At 32.3% G+C, this 25,182-nt stretch overlaps 1 pseudogene; it reads left to right on the top strand.

Annotated features, from left to right (window-relative positions):
* The first annotated feature begins 3,140 nt into the window (after positions 1-3,140).
* LOC112485662 lies at positions 3,141-3,259 on the top strand (annotated as a pseudogene).
* Positions 3,260-25,182: the final 21,923 nt, after the last annotated feature.

The following is a 25,182-nucleotide window of genomic DNA, read 5'->3' as shown; positions in this document are numbered from 1 at the left end:
CTCTTTCTGTCCCCTTTGCTAGGAAGGTGCTGGAGGGAAGAATTCTTCCAATGTGAGCCTCTGATAGGCAGAATCAATGGCGCATGTCTGTATGCCAGCTATATGGAGGCTGGAACAACTCTTTTTGGCTATATTTTTAGATGAGTGAATTCTTTAGGTGAAAAACACCTCCAGTTTGAAAGTATTCAGAAGTGTTAAGTAGTTAAGAGTTTGGTAATTTTAACTATGCCTTTTAGAGAAACAATATAGAACGAGGTAAGTCCTTTTTATAAATTTGCTTTAGAAAGAAATTAAAAAACAAAACTATAACATATGGAATAAGGCTAATTTTCATTTGAAAGGGCAGCAAATATCCAAAGAAATGTTTATATTTTTTGTGTGTGTTGTTGAAATGAAATATTCATTTTTATGTAATGGTCCAGTCAACTGGGTAATGCTAAGAGACGTACACTTAGCAAAAGTATTGAACAGTGACTCATTTGCATTAAAAGATGATAAAAGTTGTCTGGTGTAGTAATGGATAGTTCATTAGATTAGTAATGGAACTGTGGTCCATTCTCCCTTAGGTTACCAATCAAAATCCATCACTATGCTTTAGACTTGAAAGCAACTCTCTTTCTGATGAGGTTAATCGTTTAGTCCTGTCTGAGCATAAAGAACTTCCTTTGTAAAAGACTAAAATGCAGTGGGGGAATAAGATTAAAAACACTAGGCTTGGAGTCAGGAAACCACTTCTATTGCTAGTGGGATACTGATTAGCTGAAAAAAAAAACAGAGAAATCAAAACTCTCTTGCCTATATGTTGTCAAAAGTAGAATTCAAAGGGTAGATTAAATCTCTTATGCCCCTGTTAGATTTAATATTCTGTGACTAATTGGGAAGATAAATTTCTAAGCATACATGTATAGAATGAAAAATAAAACATCTAATCCACTGTGAATAAAATGTAAATTTTACATGAGATATTTTCTATTTCTGGCACTTGGTAAAGCTGTTCCCTTTGTATTTCTAGACCATGTAGTTATAGGGTACAAAAAAAAGTTTGGTTCTTTGTCCTAATTCTTCTGACCTTATGTAAGAAACTTATTTCTCCCCTGCTCAGTGTCCTGTACTGTAAGGTGGACATCATTGTGTAGCTTTCTCTATGGCACAAGTTTCTGGTGAAAACCAACTAAGTAATGCAAAAGGAAAGTTATTTTGTAATCTAAAATTCTCTATTAGTATTAGAATCCTTTCTGTGCATAATACTTTCATAGATCAGCTAATGCAGAGCTTCAAAGTCAAAGTCATACTCAAAAGGTTTTTAAGAATTTTCTCTGCAAAAGCCAACATATGAAGGTAGACTGTTACAAATAGTCCTCAAACACTTTTGGCTGACAGGGGTGTAGGAAAAGGGATGTGGGGGAAATTGCTAGTGGAATGATGTGAACATTTTATAATTCGACCTTTTACAACATAAAAATATAGTGAAATAGCAAGACACAAAATTAAAAAAAGATAGCACCTGTGAGTAACATACACACATATATATGTATATAAGTGTGTATGTGTATGTATGTATATATAGAGAGAGATAGATAGATAGATAGATAGAAAAATAGAAAGAGTTTCAGACATATATACACACATATAAACATTTGATTTTTTTTCAGATTTGCAAATATTAGAAACAAAACAAATGCTCACCAATATGGAAATAATTGACCACATAATGGCATGTAAGAATTTTGAATATTATGTAGCAATTAAAAAATGATTTAAACTGTATCAGTTAGTTATATTTGTGTGGGGTGGGGCAAGAGGGAGTCATTCACTAATAATTGGGGTTTTTTGTTAGGAAAAAAGATGCAGAAAGAAACCGTCAAAGAAACAATGATTTTTTAAAAAATATGTATAGATATATATGTGCAGGAGGCATACTGGGAAATCCTAGAGGGATAAAACAAAGTGATAAAGTGATGTAGGGCCCAATTTTAATGATACATGACTAAACTTAAAAAAATAAAAAATGAAACACAATCAAATGGGAGGATATAGCCCCATCAGTCAGGTAGGGTTATGAGAGGTAAGTCTAAATATTCTGTCAAGGACCATTCCAGTCCAGGTTGAAGGCAATGAGGTATCTGATTGATAGATGAGAGGTACAGATTATTTTCATGATAGTTATAAAAAAATTAAAAGATGGGTTACAGAGTAGTTTTTAGTTCATAAGATTCTCACCCTGGAATTATTAAATGGGTCAGGTTTTCCATTCTGTGAACTGAAGTTTAGGGTTGAGCTTTATATGCTGGTATTAAAATATTGCCTTTTAACATAAGCTCAAAATTTTGTATCCAAATCCCACAAACATATCTTGATTTTTTTAAAAAAATGATTCTTTCTAAGAAGTTTTGTGATTCAATGAGTACAAGCAAATCTACTTTTTCCAGAATGCAAGTTGAGCTTCAGATAGTGAATTCATTTATACTTAAGATTAGGTTGGCTCTCTAGTTGATTGCACTTTTTGTAAATGTTTAAAATTTTTTATTAAGCAGAAAACTCTATTCTTTAAATTCTCCTAGAGAAAAACAGTTGATGAACAATTACTAAATGTGAGATAGGTAGCCATGCTTCATTTGCAATTATTGTCTGATATATAAAATAATATTTTCAGGAAATTTATAATTTTTATGAAATTAAAATTTATAATCTTTATAAAATTAAATGATATGATCAGTTTATTTTAGTAGTTTAAAGATCTTACTTCAGAAATATGGAGACTTATGTTCAAATTCTATCCCTATTATTTACAATTTATGTTACTTTGGGTAATACTCTTGATTTCTTCAAACCTGAGTTTTCTCACTAAAAATGGTGACATTAAAGGACTATTATATGTGATTTAGTAAATAAAATAGTAAACATTATTATTACTGTGTTTTCCTAAGGGGCTCATTTCACATATTTAAGGAATGTAAAAATAGTTTAATTTGGGACACATGTGTAAAAAATGTTTTAGACCTAAGACACTGTGGTAATATGAAGGAAAGAGGGATTTGGGAGAAAATTTAGTCAAAGAAATTCTGTATGCATATTATATGGGGTAAGGCTTAAGTAGTCACTGATATATGCCTCAGTTTTTCATCTTTAAAATTGAAATTATCTACGGCCATGCTACCCTGAACAAGCCCAATCCCATCTGATCTTGGAAGCTAAGCAGGGTCGGGCCTGGTTACTACTTGGATGGGAGACCATCTAGGAAGACCGGGTGCTGTAGGTGTAAAAAAATAAAAACAAAAATAAAAATAAGAATAAGGGATTGTAAGCTGACAAGGCCCTTGCAGTCTGTGAGGTCAACCAAGGGGTTGCCTTGCCTAAAAAATAAATAAATAAAATAAAATAAATTAAAAAAATAAGTAAAATAAAAATAAAATTGAGATGACTGGGAGAGTCTTCATTATCAGGTTTAACTTGAGAATCAAATAACATAAAATATGTTAAAGGATTTTTTAAATTGTAAAGTAGTTTCCAAATCTGAGCAATTATGATTATTTTATATTTCAAAATCTCTCTATGCTGCTTTTAATAAATGCCAGATTTTTCAAGTCTTTAGGAAATTCATTTATTGGATTATCATATTTAACAAAAATAAGGGGTGTGTAGCACAAGAGAAACATGACTGTAAAACAAAGGCAGTGCAGCAAGCCTTTTATCAGAGCTCACATTTTCAAGATCGCAAGAGCCTGATTAAAATTAAACCCCAGTGGGGCCTTGAGAGAAAAAAATTAAATATGATGGTGTGCAAGAACTTCTTATCACTTCCAATTATCCATTTCATAAAAATATTTGCCTTCGAGTATTCATGTTATTTTAATATGGTTTTAATGCCTAATTATCTATTATTTTCAGGTAGCTCCAAATATTTTATAATACTTGCTTTGAAATGAATGTTAGGAATAATTGACTCAGTTTTTAAATGCCAAATATGTATGCTTAGCCACAATCAGAAAAGATAATTTAGCTGTATTGTCAGGGGGTTGCCCATTGATATGCCACTTGTGATAGCATTAGCACTAAATTAATCCCTTGGAAAAAAATTTTACGAATATAGATAAACCTTCTGATCTTGGATTGATAGACAAGTGATTTTAACAAGATTTTAATTAAAATTGACCGCAGAGTGTGTCTTCCAAAGCAGTGTGGAATATAAACAAGGAGTACCAAGAGAACACCAAATGAATTTGCTGTGCCATTCTGAAGGTCTTACATTGTAATGTAGAGTTTAATCACAAAACTCCAACAAAGACTCTTTGCTTAGTTTTCTAAGATTTGCATTATCATAATGCAAACAAGCAAAAGAAACACATTATTTTTCAAAGAATCCTTCACTTCTATGTATTTAAAAGAATGGATCTCAGAATTGACCTCAGCATGCTGAGTGTTGTAATTTGTTTTTAAATTTATTTATGGGTTATAGACCATCTTCTGTATGTCAAATATTGTTAGGTGCTGGAGAAATTCTTCAATCACTTACCTCTTCTACCCTTGCCAACTCACGGATGGAACAGCTCACAACATCAGTAGGTCGGTATTGTGATGTTGGATACCAAACAGAGAACTAACCCATTTACTTCCATTCCTAGGCAGAAAAAGAATAGATGAGCCAATCTGGACCAATCATATACAATGCATAAAATGTCTGGCCATACCGCTTTATCTAAGAATTGATTGTTAATCAGTAGACCAGTCAATATTACTGAAGTATTATCAAATACTTCAGTATTTTCATATTAGAAGGGAGTAAAGTGTCATTTTCTTTCTAGAGGCCATCTATGAGGTTTTGAAGCTAATTTTGACAGCTCTAGAAACAAGATTCTTTGAAGAAGAGTCTTGACAGAAATGTATTCCTACTTACAATCTTCTTGACCAATCCACTTACCCTCCCTATTTATGAGTCAGTTTACTCTGTATCTACCCCATATTAGTCTGAGATGCATTTTTTATCACTTGAAATAGAAATAAATTAATAAAATTGTAAGCACTTTTGGCAGTCATTACTTTGACTTATGCAAAATAAAACATGTTAAAAATTAAAACATTCAACCAAGGTCTGTTTGCTAATTGTGAAGAGTGAAAATGGTGTTTGATTATACAATTTAGTAAATGACTATAATTCTGGTTATATATGTTTTTAGTTAATTAAAATATTCTATTTTGTGTATATAGCGATAGAATGAGAGTATAGACATTGTAGACCTAGCATGCTTGAGGGCCACGGTTTTATATGCTATAAAAAAATATCAGAAATGGCCATTAAAGAGAACATAAGCTCACTGTGGGTGACTGTGGGTGCTCTGTCTGTGTAATCTTCATCCCAGAATCAGTAATGCCAAGAACAGTGATTGCCGTGTAATACTAATTAAGGGATATTTTTAATGAATTAATAGGTAAATTTAATGGAATTAATTAAAAACAGAATGTTAGAAATCACAGTGATTGCAGCCTCTCTTTGGAGGCCTACCTCTTCTACTTGTTAGTTGTACGACTTTGGGAAATAAAGCAATCTATGTTTCTACTTTTTAACTTTAATATATGGATAAAAATAAAACTTAAAATATTAAGAGAAGTGTTTGCCATCTAGCAATGCTCAATCTATTAATCATTCTGAAACTAAATAAAAATAAATAAGCCATAAGGGGTGGTTCTATAGAGTAGTGGTTAGCACGTCTGCTTTATACACAGAAGGTCCTGGGTTTGAGCCCCAGCGGAGCCATGGCCCCTACTCCGGTTGCGCCAGGCCCCGGGTGCACCAGGCCCTGGGTGTGTGCTGCGAGCAGGTGGGAGGAGACACCCCACCTTCAGAGATCCAGTCTTTAAGGGGAGACAGCAACATCCGTAGGTCAGGAGTGGAAGTGGGTGGGGGAAGGGGATTAAAAATAAACAAACATACCATATAGTGTAAGGGGGATTAAATAAACTGGCAAATAAAAAAGTGCTTAAAGGGGGACCTAGAACATATTGATCATCAATACTTTTTGATAATATTATTCTTTTTATCAATACACATTAGAAACTTTAAAGACAACTATATTTTACTAAAAAATTTAATTTCTGAACAGTGGGCTTATCACTCAATGAAATGGAAAAAAAATTAAAGAAGGGGAAAACATCAATAAATCATTGCATTCTAATATCTCTGAGGTCAAATTTGTCAACAGAAATACAGAATATGGCATGAGAGGGATTCTGTCACTTTTAACTTGATTCCTAGACATATAATTTGAAAAGATTATGAGCAAATGAGACATGTGGCCTTGGATTAAAAATCACAATTCTAAAACAGGCCTGGCCATTCATAAGATTTCTAATAATCTTCAGACTTTCTGTTTTTATGTGTAGAGTGAAATAGGGTTATTAGGTAAATAAATGATTATATGTAAAAATTGGCTCAATAAATTAGGTCACTTTTTTTCTCTTCTCCCTTTTCTTCTTCTAAGCAGAATTTTGGATCCCCCCTCACCCAGATGTTTCCCTACCCCTTCTCTAGAATCAGATCAGCACTTTAATGGAAAGTTAAAGAGAGGTGATCCAGTATACTTTAACTAGTTATTTTTATTTTTCTAGTGTACCAGTATAGAACCTACCCTAGAATAATTACAAAACAAGAAGGCTCTAATCCATCATATTTATTTTTCTCTTTATATTAATTAATTAAATTTTATTGAGATATATTTGACAAATAAAATGGTAAGGCACTTAAAGTATACCACATGATGATTTGATATATGCGTATACTGTGAAAGAATTCCCCCCGTTGAGTTATTAACACATACATCACCTCACATATTTACTTTTTTTTTGATGAGAACATTTAAATTCTACTCTCTTTGCAAGTTTCAATTATACAATAAATACCGTGTCACCAACTATAATCACCATGTTACACATTAGATCTTCAGATCTTATTCATCTTATAACTGAGTATCTATACCCTTTCCTAACCTCTTCACTTTCACCACCCCTAGCCTTGGCAATCTCTATTTTCTGTTCTCTGTTTTTTCTGAGATTTTGTTGTTGTTGTTTTTGTTTTTATTTTTAGCTTTCCATATAAGTGATGCCATGTAGTATTTGTCTTTCTCTCCCTGGCTTATTTTACTTAGAGTAGTGCCCTCAAGGATCATCCACATGGTCACAAATGGCAGAATTTCATTCTTTTTTAATGCTGAATGATATTCCATTTCATATATATACCACATGTTTTAATTAATTCATCCATTGACAGACACTTAGATTGTTTCCATAAATAGCTATTGTGAATAATGCTGCAATGAACATAGGAGAGCAGATATCTCTTCAAGATATAGTTTCATTTCTTTTGGCTGTATATCCAGAAGAGGGATTGCTCAATCATATGATACTTCTATTTTTAATTTCTTGAGGAACTTTCATACTGTTTTCCATAGTGGCTATACCAGTTTATATTACCTCCAACAGTGTAAAACAGTCCCCTTTTCTTCATATACTTGCCAACATTTGTTATCTCTTGTCTTTTTTCATAATGGACAGTCTGACAGTTGTGAGATTCTGATATCTCTTTATATTTAAAACTTCTAAATACATGCTTGATCCTAACACTGAAGCTTACATAATCTAGGCAAAACTTGCTTTAGATCCTCACTTCCACCTACACATAGTTGAAAAACTGGTGGACAGTAATGTGAAAAATCAGTTTCCAAACTTGTTACAGTGTTTAAAATAAGGACAATTATATGGACTTTGGAATCAAATTGACTTGAGTTCAAGCTCTACATTTGCCACTTCTGACCAATAGGTGGCCTCTCTAAGGCTCCGATTCTTCATCCGTTAAATAGGAATGCTAATATCAATCTTATGAATTATAATAATAATAATAATATATACTTGAAATGTATTTATAATAATAATAGGTGCATTATCAATATTTTTGATAACTTTTTCTTAAAAAGATGAGTGTATTAGTGTATAAATGAATGAATGAATCACATCTCTCTTGGTACCTGTTATCCAGGTTCCATTTTATATTTCATTTCTCTTAAAAGAAATAACTGTCATTTTTTTTCATCTAAGATTTGGGCAATGTATTGTTCTTGCCATGTGAAGCCTAGAGAATTCTAGTCCTGCATATGAATCTTGCTTTTTATACTATCATCTTATTCTAAATTAATAGATTTCTCTGATGTGAACTTCATTAAATTGTGACCATTGAGGTGAATACATTTTTAAATCTCTTTTTTCCTCTCTCAATGTCAACTACTCACTAGCATTAATTCCTAAAAACTATTTCTTGATACCTACTTAGACTTAGAAGTGCTGGTTGTTTTGTCCCCCAGTTCTGCCTCACTGAATTTTCACTCATGCCTACTTGTCCTATAGGAGTTAACCATGTATTATAGGCTGAATTGTATCCCCTCCTCCAATTCATGTGTTGAAGTCCTAATCCCCAGTGGACATTACTATATTTGGAGTTAAGATTTTTCAGGAGGTAATTAAGTTAAAATGGTGTCATTAGGGTGGGCCCTAATTCATCATTACTAGAATCCTTATTAGAAGAGGAGATCAGGACACAGACACACACAGACGGAACACCTGGTGAAAACAGGGAGAACATGATCATCAACAAGTCATGCAAAGAAGCCTTAGGAGAAACCAACCCTTCCAACCCCTGGATCTAGGACTTCTAGCCTCCAAAAATCTGAGAAAATACATTTCTACTGTTTAAGCCATTTAGTCTATGGTACCTTGTTATAGAAGCCATAGCAAACTAATAAATCAGGTAACCTGTTGGTGGTAACAGCAAAATTCCATTCAATCTCTACTTCTTTCAACAAGTACTACTGTGTCAAAGATGAGAATACTATCCAAGGACAAAAAAAAAATTAAAAATAAATGTTGTTCTGCTTCTCAGGTCACTTATGGTCCAACCTGGATTAAAAAATAGAACTAAACTTGAGGAATATACATTAAAGGAGATGACAAGAGAAAACATTTTAAGAATAACTAAAATAATTCAAACTGTGCTCATGACCTTACAGAGTTAGAGGCTGCCAAGGTGCTTTAAAAATGTGTGTAATTTTCACCTATTACAGATAATTGTTTTAAACTCCTACATGTTGTATCTGTTTTTTTCTTTTACTTTTTAAAAACATTTTAAAAATGAAACTCTAAAGTTTTTGAAATTGAAAAGGCTAGAACAAATAACATGAAGATAGAGGTCAATTTTAAATGAACTATAAAGAATTTGCAGTTCCAGATAAAACATAGTCCTTGTGCAAAAGAAACCTACAGATGTCATTTTTAGGTTGAGCCTGAGTAATGATTAAGAATATATAATTGCAAGATAATTGGCCTAGGATTTTCAAAAATACTAGTATCATGAAAAACAAACAAATAAAAAAGCCTTTTTTTGGCGAAGTATTGTAGATTAAATCAACTCAATAAACTATGCAATTAAGATGAACTTGTGCTCTTTTAATTCTAAAGATAGGAAGTAGCTAGGAAGATAATCTTTGTGAGGGAAAATGGAGACATTAGACATATTAGACAACAGTATTCTGTTGTTATCTCAGTGTCATAATTATACTGCAGTTAGGCAGAAGAATAACCTGATTCTTGGGTGATACACAATAAAATGTCAGTGAGCACAACTAAATAAAAAAGAAATGCAAAAATAAAAAAGCAAAAGAAATGCATATATGTGTGTGTATATATATATATAGAGAGAGAGAGAGAGAGAACTCAGAGAGAAAAGGAAAATAAATACAGTATAATGTTTAAAAAGAGTAAAATTATGTTGATATTTTATAAATTATAACAAAGAAATTCATTCAACACTTTAAGCTAAAGAAAATATTGTAATTAAGAAATTATCAAGAGGTAAATATAAATTTAATTGTTGAAAAATTCTAGAATACATTGTCAAAAATCAAAGTTTTCTAACAATATAATGAGTGTAGTTATCTATTAAATAATCATAGCTTGTCTTAATTGCTAAGAATATGTTGTACTATTTTTATATTTTCTTTTAGTAGGAAAATACCAAAGTCACATGTTAATTTAAATTCACCAAAACCTTTTTTTGGTAGACTTGTGGTTAAATTGGTGAAATATGGGATGTACAATAAATGAATTGCTGGAAATAGCTACAAACCCACAAATGCTTGTTCTATATTTTTCCCTTAACTTTGTCAGTAAATAGAATTCCTAAATTTCGTATCTTTACTGTTTTCTATACAAAAAGGATAATAACATTAATGGTCTCTATGAGACTACTTATTTTTAGAATTCTATGACTTATTTTACGTGTGACATTTTTACCAATAGTAAAAGTACAAATAGAGAGTAATTATGATTTTGCTATTCGGCTTTCTCTGTATATTTGAATGTTCCAATAATGATGGTTGCATATGAACAAACTGCAAGAAAATCACATTTAACATATTCTTTATTGACCAAAAGACAATTAAAAGCCATCAAAATGACAAACATTGGACATAGCATTATTAACCTGAGCATAAACTGAAAAAAAATCCATATTCAAGCAATTTAAAAATAATTTAAATGTGAAAAAAACCTCAGGCATTTAAAACCATTCTGCTTCAGCGCCAATAAAATCCACTCACATGGTAAAAAATAAAGAGACTTGGTTATTTATTCTGCAGCTGAATAAATCCTCCTGGATTCTTATGCAAATAATAAACTAAGTTCTAACTTATTTAGGAAGAAAATAAAAAAAACAAAGGTTTGTTCTATAAATGTCCATTTATAGAATGAAGAAATTGAGGCTTAGGGAGATTTAAAAAACTGATTAATCTAATTAGGAAAAAAACAAGTTTTGGACTTCATCTATTATGACATCAGTTTTTATGTCCTTTGTCATTGTAGCTTATACTATAGCAAGCTGTTAATGTTTATGTTGTAAAATTTGAATCCTGGTTCAAACATTTACTATCATAAACTAGGAAAAGTTTCTTCATCTTTAAAATAAGGATAATAAATTTTATATTTTGATATATTTTGTTGAATTAAATGTGTATTACCATTATTAACAGTTGCAAATAATACAAAACAAAGCATAATAGCTAAAATAATTTTAAAACTTAAAATGTTCACTTTGATGATTATATCCACCACCTTCATTTTGCATATAAAATATTCTTAGGGAAACAGCCTTGTGATAATTGTTTTAATTCTTAAATACAGTGAAACAAAAGTTTGTTCTTGCAAATATAGAAAAAGATTAGGAAGAACACATTGAACAGTGTTTCAGGCCAACTCAGGCAATGAGTCATTTCAATAGAAAATGTTTTTAAAGTTATAAAAAGGAGATTTTTTTATAGAAGTCATTTTGGATTATTGAATATGATACTTTAAAATATGAAACACACATGAGATAAAATATTAGTAAAATAATTACCAATAATATGTAATATAAGCTATATAAACACAATAGATATAATAATATATAATATGAGTAAATAATAAAGTATTTAATGTATAAATATGTATATTATACATAATAATATAAAACTATATATACATATATATATGAAAACTGTAAAATTTAGCCAAACATAAACTACTTTCTTGAGGTTAATCTGGACCTTCTTTTATTAGTCACCTATCCTGTCACTAGCCTGCCTCTATCAAAGTTTATCAATACTTTGTTTTAATTCTTTTCAGTTCTTGTTATTAACACTGAAATTCTTTGCCACTCAAAACCGTGCTGGTTGTCTTATAATTTCACAGAACTTTTATTTCAAGCAGGGGTATCAGCTGTCTACAGGAGAGTAGAAAATAAAATGTCTGTGTTCAACATTAAAAAGGAAGCAGAATTATAACACGGCTTCCATATTCAGTGTCCTCATCATCCTAACAACTCACATACAGTCATTGATTGAGTGGAGGTTACGTACGGGAAAAAAAAAAAAAGAAAGAACTTTTGATATTTGAGTTTTTCTCTTGGAATGACATTCTTCTTGTTCATCCTTACTTGTAATGGGATACATTGTCAACTACAGTCATTTTAAAAGACCCCACCCATATGGATCTAGGTATGGGGACACAAGTGTTTTACTGTTCTTCCTCCACCCCTGAGGTAGTAAAGACCGTATTAACCATGTTTCAAATGTGGGTATTGACCAAGTCCATTTTTAATAAGGTAATTATGTAATAGTCACCAAAAAGAAAGTATTACATATCCTAGAAAAAAAGTGGTCATAAAATTTATGGAATAATAGCAAAGAAAATATAATTATCTAAGTGCAATGGACTGAATATTTGTTTCCCTAAAATCCATGTGTTGAAATCCAAACCCCCAGTGTGATAGTATTACGAGGTAGGGCCTTAGGGTCATGAGGTCATGAGAGTGAAGCCCACATGCATGGGACTGTGCCTTTATCAAAGGGACTCAGATAATCCACCCTCGCCCTTTCTGCCATGTGAGGACACAGTGAGATGTCAGGACTCCACAACCCAAAAGTTGGCTCTCACTAGAGCCTGACCGCACTGGCCTATGACTTCAGACTTCCAGCCTCAGAACCGTGAGAAATAAATTTATGTTGTTGATAAGCTACCCAGTTCATGGTATTTTCTTACAGCAGCCTGAGCTGACTAACATACTAAAGGAATAAAAAGGGAGTGAGCTATTGAGTAAACAGGGTGTGGATTTGAAATAAATTCTTATCGGCTTAAGTCTATTTGAGAATCACTTTTAAAGTTTTTCCAACACTTCAAGACTTTCACTCAACTAATATTTAATTAATAGCATCTATCCTAATTGTCAGTAGCGCTCTGTTCTATATGAAATAAAATTCTATATATGTTTGATATCAATATTCACTTTATATCTTTTTTAATGGTTTTCATGGAATTTCCCACAATGTCATCATCAAAGGAATGAAAACAACAGTGAATATAGACTTTTCTGAGCATATGTATCACTGAGAACATTTTTAAAAACATGGTCAAAAGTGGCTATATTTCTCTTATATTGCTGTTTTTATAGTTTTGCCTTTTCCAAAATTTTATACAGTTGGAATCAAACAGTATGTAACTTTTTCAGATTGAGTTTTTTCACTTACTAATATGCATTTAAGATCTCTCATGTCTTTTCATGAATTGATATCTCATTTTTTTAGTGCTGAATAATTTTCCATTGTCTGGACAAACCAATTTATTTATCCACTCACCTAGTGAAATACATCTTAGTTGCTTCCAAGTTTTGGAAATTGTGAACAAAGCCGCTGCTGTAGATGTCTGTGTACAGGTTTTTGTGTGAATATGTTTTCAACTTATTTAGGCAAATACCAAGGAGCATGACTGCAGGATCATGTGATAAGAATACATGTAGTTTTGGAAAAAACTGTATTCTAAAGTGACTGTGCCATTTTGCATTCCACAAGCTATGAATGAGAGTTGCTGTTGCTCCACATCCTCACAAGCATTTGGTATTGACAGTGTTCCAGATTTTGTACATTTCGATAGGAGGAAGTGGTACTTTGTTGTTTCAATTTACATTTTTCTAATGACATATGATATCTGTTCATACGCTTATTCGTCATCTGTATATATATTCATCATTCATATATATATTCTTACTAGTAAATATGATGTAATTTTTTGTTTTTGTTTTTTTGATCATAGATGCTTTTTATCAAGTTGAGGAAGTTTCCCTCTAAGCTTACTAGGAGATTTTTATCTTGAATAGGTGTTAGATTTTGTCAAATGCTTTTTTGACATCTATTGAAATACATAATTATATGGTTCTTCTTCTCTAGCCTATTGATGCAATGGGTTACACTATTTGATTTTTTAAAATAATGAATGAGTCTTGCATATCTGCAATAAATTCCTATCAGTTTGTAGTGTATAATTTTCTTAAACATTGTTGGATGGGATATACTAATTTTTTGAGGATTTTTGCTTTTATATTCTTGCGAGATATTGGTCTGTAGTTTTCTTTTCTTGTAATGTCTTTGCCTGGTTTTGCAATTAGGGTAATGCTGGCCCCATACATTGAGTTAAGTAAGAAGTATTCTCTTTGTTTCTATCTTCTGGATGAGCTTATAGAGAATTGGTATAATTTCTTCCTTAAATGTTTGCTATATTTTACCAATGAACCCATCTGGGCCTGGTACTGTCTGTTTTGAAGATCATTAATTATTGACTAAATTTCTTTAATAGATATGGATCCATTCAGATGGTCTTTTTTTTTTCTCATGAGAGTTATGACATCTTGTGTTTTTCAAGGAATTGGTTCATTTTATCTAGATTTTCATATTTGTGAGCATATTTCTTGATTATCCTTTTAATGACCATGGGATCTGTAATGATGTCTCCTCTTTAATTCCTGATATTAGTGATTGTGTTTTCTCTTTTTCTTTTTGTTAGCCAGAATGAAGGAATTTTTTATTTTACTGATAATTTCAAAAAAGCAGCTATTGTTTTCCTTTATTTTTCTCTGTTGATTTCTTATTTTAATTTCTGCTCTAGTTTTTATAATTTCTTGTCTACTGCTTACTTTGAATTTTAATTGTCTCTTCTCTTTCTAGTTTCCTAAGGGGAATTTAGATTATTGATTTTAAGATCTTTTTTCTTTTTTAATGTATACATTTAATGCTGTATAAATTTCTCTCTTATCACTGTTGTCACTGTAACCCAGAAATTTTTACAAGAATATTTTTATTTTCATTTATTTCAAACAAGTTTCTTTTTTAATTTCTAGAGATTTGTTCTCTGACACATGTGTTACTTAGAAGTGTGTATTTTAAACTTTATTTTGGTATTTTCCACCTATTTTTCTGTTATTTGTAGTTTATTACATTGTGGTTTAAAATCATATGTATTGATGATTTCCATTCTTTAAATTTATTAAAGTGTGTTTCATGGCCCAGAATGTAGTCTATCATGGTGAATATACCACATGATTTTGTAGAAATGTCTATTCTACAGTAGTATGAAGTAATAAGTAGATGTTGCTTATATCCAGTTGATTGATGGTGTTATTGAGTTCAACTAGTCCTTACTGATTTTCTGCCTGCTGGATACATCCATTTCTGATAGAAAGGTGTCGATGTCTCCACCTGTAATAGTGGATTCATCTGTTTTTTCTTGCAGTTATATTCTTTTTTGCCTTATGTATATTGTCATTCTCTTATTTGACACACTCACATTAAAAATTGTTATGTATTCTTAGATAATTAACACCTTTATTATTATGCAATGCCTTTCTGTATTCCTAACATTTTTACTTGCTCTTAAACCTGCTGTGCATGTAATTAATATAGCTACTCCAGCTTTATTTTTATTAATGTTAGCATAATATATTTTTCATCATCCTTTTACTTTTATTCCATATGTAATTTTATATTTAAACTAGATTTCTTATAGATAGTGTATAATTTGGTCTTGATTTTAATCCACATGACAATTTCTGGTTTCCATTAGTGCATTTTGACCAATCGATGTTTAAAGTGATTATTGATATAGTTGAATTACTAGTGATCATATTTGTAACTGTTTTCTATTTGTCACCCTTGTTCTTTACTCCCAATTTTGACTTCCACTCTTTTTCTACCTTCTGTGGTTTAATTGAACATTTTATATGAATTATTTTCTCTCCTTTCACAGCCTATCAATGACACCATTTTTCTCTTTTTATAGTGGTTACCATAGTTTACAATATACCTTTACAACTAATCCAAATCTATGTTCAAATACCCTTAAATTGCTTCACAGGTAATGTAAGTACCTTATAATAACAAAAGTCTTAATTACTCCCTCTCTTCTCTTGTATCATTGCTGTCATTCATTTCACTTATATATCAGCTACAATTAACAATTAACAAATACAATTAACAAATACATTGTTGCTATTATTATTTTGAACAAACTCTTATCTGTTAGATCAATTAAAATAAGAAAAAAATTGAAGTATTTTACTATTACTATTCCTTTTCAAATGTTCTTACTTTATGTCAATCTGAATTTCTGATATATATCATTTTCTTTTCTCTAAAGGACTTCTTTTTAACATTTTTTTGCAAGGTAGGTCTACTGGCAAATTCGTCCTCAATTTTAGTTTGTTGAAGAAAGTCTTTATTTCTCTTTCAGTTAATAAGAATATTTTAACAGGATATGGAATTCATGGTTGGTATTTCTTTTTTTCTCTCAACACTCCACTTTCTTCTTGCTTGCATGGTTTCTGAGGAGTCAGTTATAATTCTTATATTTGTTCCTCTACAAGTAAGGTGTTCTCCCCACCACCTCCCTGGCTTCCTTCAAAATCTTTCCTTTTTATCTTTGATTTTCTGCAGTTGAAATATGATATACCTAACTCTAGTTTTTTAGGTATTTATCCTGCTTGTTGTTTTCTGAGAGTCTTAGATCTGTGATTTGATATCTACCTGTAATTGGGAGAAATTCTGTGTCAGTAGTGCTTTAAAATTTTCTTCTGTTCTTTTTCGTTGTTGTTTTCCTTCTGACATTCCCGTTACACATATGCTACACTTTATATTTGTTGTCTAGTGATTCTTCAATTCTCTGTTCAATATTTTTTCTTTTTTTCTTTTTAGAAGTTTTTAATTATATCCTCAAGCTCAGAGATTATTTTTTCTTTGCTGCATCCAGTCTACTAATGAGCTCATCAAAGGTATTCTTCATTTCTATTAGAGTGTTTTTGATATCTAGAATTTTTGATTCTCTCTTTGAATTCCTACTGTTTTCAATTTCCCATCTGTTCTTACATGTTGTCTACACTTTCATTAGAATTCTTAAATTATTAAACATAGGTGTTTTAAATTACCAGTGTGATAATTCCAACATTTATGTCACATTTGAAATTGGTACTGCAGATTATTCTGTGCACTGAAACTGTATTTTTGCCTCTTGGTATGCCTTATAATATTTTTCAAAAGCCTAAAGTGATATAAATGATAATGGGTAAAAGAAACTCTAATATATAGCACTTTAGCGATGTGGTGGTAAAGTGCAGGGAGGAAGAAAATATTCTATAGTCCTATGATTATATCTGTCTTTCAATGAGTCTGTGCCCCTTAGCGTGAACTTCCACAAATGCTTTGCTCGGTTTGTCTCCCTCTTAGATGGGACAGGACGGTTAAAAGGGGCTGAAGTTGGAGACTTTCTTTCTCTTACATGGAAGCCTAGAGGAAACTGGAGTTGAATGTTTTCCTTCCCCTGGATCAGCTGAACTATAATCAAATCCCAATAGGTTAATCTCTGGTAAAACAGATTCTCTTCAGGTCTGGTCTCGTTGAGTTAAGCAGAATACTCTGGCATATTTCGAAATAGTTTTCTCTTCCCCATGCAGAATACTCTGGCATATTTCAAAATAGTTTTCTCTTCCCCATTAGGGGATTTTCCTCTGAAATTCACTGTGTACCTGGTAGGGCTCCTGGAGGTAAAACTCACTAACATGTGGTGGTCCCCATATGACTTGGCCCCCCTAGAGGTTTTAACTTTCATACTTTTCCACACTTAGCCTCTGGCAATTTGTGAATTTCAGTTTAGGTTTTCCTGGTCCAGTACTACAATGTAAAATAAGTAGAAAAGATTACACAGAGGAATGTTTTTATCACCAGATATAACATACGTTTAAGCAGTTAAGCCACAAACTTGTTAAGTAGGAGATATGTAGTACAATCCTGGCTAAACTTTTCAGGTTCAATGCTTAGGAATTTCTGTTAATTTTTCCAACTGTGTGTGTGTGTGTGTATATAAATACACACACATACACACACACACACACACACACACCCTAAGTGAAAGTCTAATAATGTTAACATTTAAAACAATATGTCTTATATTAAGTTGAAGGATATGGGTGAGGTTGATTAAAATATCCTAAATAGTTGTTATCTGGTTGTTACTTTGAAAATATAGATAATTTCTCAACTAACTCATTTTCTTTAACTGAGACAGTATATGAACTTACTAGTTTATGTGCATTTTTTTTTTCTGGCTTATATCTTAATCTCATTTAATTATCAGAATTGTATTCTTAATATTAGTTTTTTAGGGCTACGATAACAAATCACCATAAATTGCTTGGCTTAGATCAGCAGAAATGTATTGTCTCACAGTTCTGGAGGCTGCCAGTCAGAAATCAAGGTATTAGCAGGTCCTTCTCTGTCTGAAATCTGTAGGGAGAGTCCTTTTTTGTCTCTTCTAGCTTCTGGTAGCCCCAAATGTTCCTTGGTTTGTGACAGCAAAACTGCAGTCTCCCTTTCCATCATCACATGGCATTTCCCCTTTGTCTCTTTACATCATTTTCCCTCTATGTGTGTCTTTGCACATAAAAACAAATTTCTTGTTTTTATAAGGATGTCTGTCACATTGTATTAGGCTCACCCTGATGGCCTCATTTTAATTCATTACCTCTGTAATGAGCTCGTTTCCAAATAAGATCCCTTTCTGAGGTCCCAGGGTCCTGGGTGTGGGAGGGGTGTGTGTGTGTGTCGAGGGGAAATTTAGGGCTTCAACATGTCTCTTTTTGGGCAGGATGCAGTTTAACCCATAATACTTAGTATTTCTTTTTTGCTTTCTCAAGCTCTGTTAATATAAAGTATTTTTTTCATTTTTTATTTCCCATAACTACATAAAACTTTACATAATTAAATTGTAAGAGATAGAAAGCTTGCTGAAAGCTAGGGTTGTTGTCTATAGAAAAAATATGTTAAATTAGCTTAGAAAGAAGTTTCCTATTTCTGTGATGCTGAGTTACATAAAATTTCAGTTGAACTAAAAATTTTCGCTATTTCTCTAGGCAGTAAAATCTCAATTTTTTCCTAAAGCAAGTGCATAATGCAAGAGAGTCAGTGCATACTTGATAATGAGCAAGTGCAGGAAAAATGTAGCTCCAAAATGTATTTTTTTTCTTTTCATTATCTGTGAAACTTCACTTATTTCACAGTTCAGTTCAGAATCCTATAGCTTAGATTTCACATTCATGATCATCGATCTGTTTGCAGCCTGGGATGCCAACATCCTCTTTAGAATCATTAATTTCAGAATATCAATATTCTAGAGAAAAAATGCTTCTTATTTCTCTTTTATCTTTATGACCTACATTTTTATAGACTGGAATGTAATAATGAGAAATTGTAAGTAATTAAAACTATGATAGTTTCAACTAAATAAAAAACCTGTTGTAGTCATTATAATGATGTTTAATGCATATATAAGTTATACGCATGTTACTATACATAAAATGTAAGAAAGGAGTCCATTTTGTTTAAATTCAAATAGAATATGATATACTTTTCATATATTAATTTTGTATTCTACTATACTGTTATCATTAAATTCATTTATCATCAAATGTTACTGAAAGTATAAGTTTAATTTTCTAGATAAATTCTCAAAATTTGAGTTTTTAAATATTTGTTTTAGTGGTTACCATCTTACAAACTGCATACCATCAATAACTACTGCAACATTTGAAATAACTTGTAGTTATTATATATGTACTATAAATAAATAAATAAATATATATATATATATAATTACTCCCAACTATTAAAATATGTCTCTCTTTTTAAATAGAAGACTATTGACATATTCTAAACAATTAGGCTAAAATGGGAAAATGCATAGAAACTATCATAGTCTATTAAATAACTTCTGGCAGTTGGAGTTAGCATCATTTAAAATTTGTCCCTTATGGTTTCGTTCTTCTTATAGTATCTTTGGTCAACATAATATTCAACTTAACAAAGAAATTATATAGTAATGAGAGTCATGAAATAAAATAATAGAAATACTTTAAAATGTTTTCTTATTTTTTTCCCTATATTCTATGAAAACAAAAACATCAACATTTTATGTAGATATTGAGAATCTATACTAGGTAAAATACATATCTTTCTGTCACAGGTCAATGCCCAAAACTCTTCTTGATGGCACAATATATGTCCCTCCCATATATTTTAGATAAAGCTTTCACATATGTAACAAGTATAATTTTCCATACAACTAACAATGTGCAAAGAAAGTGTTTTTAAATATTTCTTTCAAATTAAATTATTTTTCTGATCTCTCCTCACTAAGGTGAGTGAGAAGTCCGCTGTCAAAGTTTTGTGGTTTTTTGCAATTATTTTTATCATTATCTACCTTCCCTTTTATCTTAATATCAAAGCATTAACAATTTAGGAAAGCGTATGCCACCACTCCTACTTCTCCATCCTCCTTTGAAAATTATTTTTAATCATCTTCATCAGGCTAGGACTTCAATGACAACGGCTTGTTGACTGTCATGTTGTTAAAGAGTAATATCATTGTTCCATGTTCCATTCCCTGTCTTAAATCCTTTTTAAACTTTCCTCTCACATTTAAAATAAATTTTAACTCTATCCTAACCTTCAAAAACTTATGTAATCTACCAACCCCTACTGACTTTTTTCACTTCATCTCAGGTCACTCTCTCCTAGCCCACTGGGCTATAGTAGAACTTTCCTTTTTACTCTTGGAACGAGTTAAATGTATGTCTTTACAATATCTAGTTGGAGTATTTTTCTCACTTATATTTATCTAGTGATATAGTACATGTCCTTTTTGCCTCACACAGATCTTCCTCAGTAGGTTGGTGCATCTGTTTACCAGCCACTGTAGAGTATGGCTGATAATTCTGGAAAGTTGCCCTCAGCAAGGAAATTAGCTTGCCTAGATATGGCCAGGAGGTAATTACACCTTACAGGAGGGATAGCCTCAGCCAATGACTGATCGATATGGGGATTTGAAATCCAGCCTTTGTGTCTCTAGATAGTAAAAATCCTGGGGTGCCATCATGCTCCAGAGCTTCCTGTAGAATCAGGCTTCTTATCCTGTTCAATTCTAATTTCTTCTCTCCCTTTCCTGTTTCACCTAAAGTACATCCTTGAAAAAAAAAAACTCTTGCACAGCAATTTCATCTGAGACAATGCTTAAAGAATAGGACCTAAAAAAGTCAGTACCAGACATACTCCAAGAAAGTGAACTTTACAGATGGGATTCTAGATTTGTATAATTTGTTTCTTGGATGGCAGTGACTACCCTACGACAGGTGCTAGGTAGAACACCGATAGTCCTTGGCATGCTCCAGAAGTGCAACTGCTGAAACATCCCCTTTTTGTAAAATAGGACAAGATAAAAGTTGAAGAGATGTTCTACCTTGTGCATTCTTTCTGATATTTGAGATATCTGAGGGAAATGATACCTAGGACTGTGGAATTGGGTGGATACTTTTAAGGCACTGGATTTATTGTTATCTATTAATTACAAAACAAAACAACCCCCTTACCCCTGCCAGAAAAAATGTGAGCATCAAAGGCTTTCTTTGAAAGCTTTTGGAGAGACCTTATTTCCTGTACCTAGGGGGGCAGATCTTGCAGCCACTTTACATAAATAGAATGGACCTCTACCCAAAATGTGGTTGCATTTTGAGGCTGATGAAGCCATACACACACCAAGAGAATATGAAAAGAATTATCACTTACGTAATAGGGCTTTTTGGAGAGACCAGTATAGCTTCTTAGCAGACCCAAAATTTCGTGAGAGACAAGGGGAAAAATATTGGCTTTGAATTTTTATTGTACTTAGATGTCAGGGCCAAGCCTGTGATTGGAGTCCCATCGGTATCCGTTGTGTGAGCACCCAGGTGTTTGTACCAGACTTCTCAAATTTAGGGCAGAAAGAAGGAGATGGGAGAGGTTAAGCTTAAACGATGTCAGCAGTCAAACTTCAAAAAAAGTGATTCGGAGACTATTACAGAAGACTAAGCTGAAAAATTGCACTTTATTGTAAGATTGACAGACACTGAGAAAAATATTGAATTTTCTACTCTTTCCTACCAAAGTCGGGGTTCTGACAGGGAAGAAGTAGGACGAAAATTTCTGTGTAGAGTAGATGCACTTGAGAAACTTAGAACTAAAGATTTTTCTGAACCTTCTGGATTTATAGAACTGACTTTCTCTGATTTGTTAAAAGAAAAATTGTCTAAAAAGCAAGCCTCTGTCACCCTTATAATTGAAGGGAAGCTTCAAATAAGGCAAATGCATCACAATAGTAGTCTTCCTAAATATCTCCCACTTTCCCTCACGGCATAAAAGCAATAACTAAGGTAAGGTCAGATTTTAATGTTAGCTGACTGGGAAAGTGCTGGATCTGCTAAAGGAAAAGGAGAATTTTATACCAAAAAAGCTGTAGGCCATAACTAACACATACTTGGAAGGTGTGGCTGAGTAAGACTGGAAGAGGATCCTTAAGGTTCCAGATCAAAGGTGAACAGAACATAATGCTGGATAAAGGAAATTCTGTTGATATAGACACACTGCTTCATGTCTTAGGATGTAATGCCTTGGCAAGGGTCCCTGGAGCTTGTTTTAACATGCTAATGAGATGACCCTTTGAAGGTTGTGAAAAGTAATGGTCCACATTAAATGCAGTATAGATGCCAGAACTGCTATGGCAGCAGGCTTTGGAGGAAAATATCAAAGAAGCTTAGAAAAATGGGAATTCGTAAATGAATCCATTCTATGGCTCTGAAAAAATTGAATAGCTGTTATATTTATTCGAAAAGTGTAGACAAGAGTTTCTCAACCTTGGCGCTATTGACATTTTGGCACTCGTCATTCTTCATTGTGCTGGTGAACTATTTTGTGCACTGTAGAATATTTAAGAGCATCCCTGGCCACCTTTATTAGAGTTAAAGATTGAAGGAGAAATAAAACTTTCACACTGGTAAGCACCAAACTGTTGTCTGTGTCCACAAGTCTTTGTTTGTTTCTCATTTGTTGCTTTCAGTTTTATATCCCACATATGAGTGAAATTATATGGTTCTCAACTTTTTCTGTCTGACTCATTTTGCTTAGCATGATAATCTCGAGATCCATCCATGTTGTTGTAAATGGCAGTATTTCATCTTTTCTTATAGCTGAGTAATATTTTATTGTACATATGTACTACATCTTTATCCAATCATCTATCAAAGGGCATTCCAGTTATTTCCATATCTTTGCCACAGTGAATAATGCTGCAGTAAACATTGGGTTGCATATATCTTTATGGATAAATGTTTTCAAATTTTTTGAATAGATACCCAGAAGTGTTGGGGGAAGGTAGATAAGGGAAAAAGGGGTCAAATATAAAACGATTAAAGGAAATTTAATTTGGGTGGTGAACACACAGTACAACATACATATGACATATTATTGAATTGTACACTTGAAACCTATATAATTTTACTAACCAATGTCACCCCAATAAATTTAATTTTAAAAAACCACCTTCACAAACAAAATCTGTGGGAGTTCATCACTTGTAGACCCACCTTGCGAGAAATGTTAAAGGGAGTTCATCAAGTTAAAATGAAGGACAGAAAACATGAAAACATATGAAAGTATAAAACTAACTGTAAAGATACGAATATAATCAAATTCAGAATAATACTGTAATGCTGGTACATAAATCAAACTCAGAAGCAGAGAGTCGAATGGTGGTGGTTACTAGGACCAGGGAGGTGGGAAAAATGGGAGTATTTGGTCAAAGATTATAAAATTATGCAGTTATGTAAGATGAATAGTTCTAAAGATCTAATGTGTAGGCACGATGACTACAAATAATAATACTTTATTAAATACTGGAGGTTTGCTAAGAGAGTAGAAGTTCAGGTTTACTCATCACAGACAAAAAAAATGGTAACTGTAAAGAATTGATATGTTTGACTCTCGTAATTATTTCACTATGTATATGTATACCAAATTATGTCATATACCTTAAGTGTGTAAAGTTTTGATTTAAAAAAAAAAAATTTTTTTTCCTGGATACTATGACCAATTAGAATTCTGTAGAAGTTCTACCTAATGGAATAAATTTTTGCAAAGTATAAGTGTGTCTGAAAAATGTTATTTGTTGACTGTTGTAGGTGCTGCCTGCAACCACCCAGATCGTTTCCTTGGCTTAGCACATCATCCTATCTCTCAGATACTGAGTACTAACTACTAATAGCTCTTAGCTTCATTTCTCTCTTGAGAATTTCGCTGGCCTGGAACTACCTTTCTCAGAAATATTTTTGAGATTTTGCACCCTCAACACAGTTCCAAAGCAGTTTGAGTCAATGACCAACTGAAAAGGAGTTTAGCAGCCTGGTTGCCTTTCCTCAAAGAAGACATAACTCTTTGGTGACATTTATGTTCCAGAGATTTTTGCTGTGTGAAGATGTAGGTATATTTAACCTAATCCCACCTCTTTATCCCTGTCCTATCCTGATTTCCTCCAGAAACTATTTCCAATGCTTCTAAAAACCCATTTAAAGACAATAGGTTCCTTTTTATCATTGCATGAAAGCGAAAATTTATCCTCTTCAAATGACTGACCACCTGTTCTAAAACTGCTTGCTGGTGTAGTGTCAGAATACACTCATTGGCTAAAAATTGCTCTCCTACTGAATCATTAGAAAACTAATTGAAAAAAAGCTAAGAGGTGTTAAGTCATGGACTCAAGCAAGGGTACAAGTAAGCTTGGTGTTGGTTACTTAAAAATATTGCTATTCCAGGTATATTTTCATGTGTCAGGGCTCAGAACACTGAATAAGATCAATTTTCTGGCATCCACATTGAGAAGAGAGGCTTTGTTTATGCTCAATCAACCATCTTCAGTTCATCACTTTTACATAATTGTCATCTAAAAAGTAGAAATTAGATAGACTTTGAGCAATATAAATAGACCTTATGAAACATATAGTAGAGATTCTAGTAAGTTTGGATTGACAACAGAATTAACTGGCTCTGTGATATAGCAAAAATAACTATACTTAAGAGATATAAATAATCAAAGAATCTAATATGTGTATGCCTGGATACAAAAAATCTCCTGGGGAGCTTTTAAAAAATACCTTGACAAAGGAAATAAAAATTTCTAGAATGAGATTTAATCTTCACTATTTTTCTTGATCCCTAAGTGATTCTAATGTGGTGATTTTATTAATCTAATGTATGAACTCTATTTTATAAATATAAAAACAAAGGTGCAATATTGATAATAACCTACCCAAGACAACATAGCTATTTGAATAGGGTACCAGGATTGCAACTCTACTGTCAAGTGCAGTCCAGTGACTACAGGGATATATGATAGAGTGATGCATGATCCATAATAATTCAATGTGATTATATA

The sequence above is a fragment of the Pteropus alecto genome, unplaced genomic scaffold (genome assembly GCF_000325575.1).
Source record: "Pteropus alecto unplaced genomic scaffold, ASM32557v1 scaffold5, whole genome shotgun sequence".
Classification (NCBI taxonomy): domain Eukaryota; kingdom Metazoa; phylum Chordata; class Mammalia; order Chiroptera; family Pteropodidae; genus Pteropus; species Pteropus alecto.
The sequence above is the reverse complement of the archived record's forward strand: the minus strand, read 5'-3'. Positions and strand labels throughout refer to the sequence as shown.